Source organism: Sinocyclocheilus anshuiensis, unplaced genomic scaffold, assembly GCF_001515605.1.
Source record: "Sinocyclocheilus anshuiensis isolate Anshui unplaced genomic scaffold, SAMN03320099.WGS_v1.1 scaffold86, whole genome shotgun sequence".
NCBI classification, from domain to species: Eukaryota; Metazoa; Chordata; class Actinopteri; order Cypriniformes; family Cyprinidae; genus Sinocyclocheilus; species Sinocyclocheilus anshuiensis.
In genome coordinates, this window is record NW_015547662.1 from 4396732 (window position 1) to 4397072 (window position 341).

The following is a 341-nucleotide window of genomic DNA, read 5'->3' on the forward strand; positions in this document are numbered from 1 at the left end:
TGTGTGTTTTGCAGGTTCTTGCATTTACAGAATGAAATAATGAAATATGGTGATGAAAAATAAAAGAAATAAAAGTACCTATGCCATTCACATGTTCAGGGTGTCAATACATGCCTAACACACTGTTATTTTGGTTATTTTGGTTATACTGTTCAAAGTTTGGGGTCTGTACTGACCATGATTTGTGAGGTAACTAATACATTCCATTTATATGACATCATATCAACACGTGACAAATCATCCTTTGGGGTCAAAAAGGCAAGGGTAATGCTATAATGTACATTTGTTTTGGAGGCAAAGTAACACTTCGTCACTGTGTATTCATAATTTGACTTCCTGTA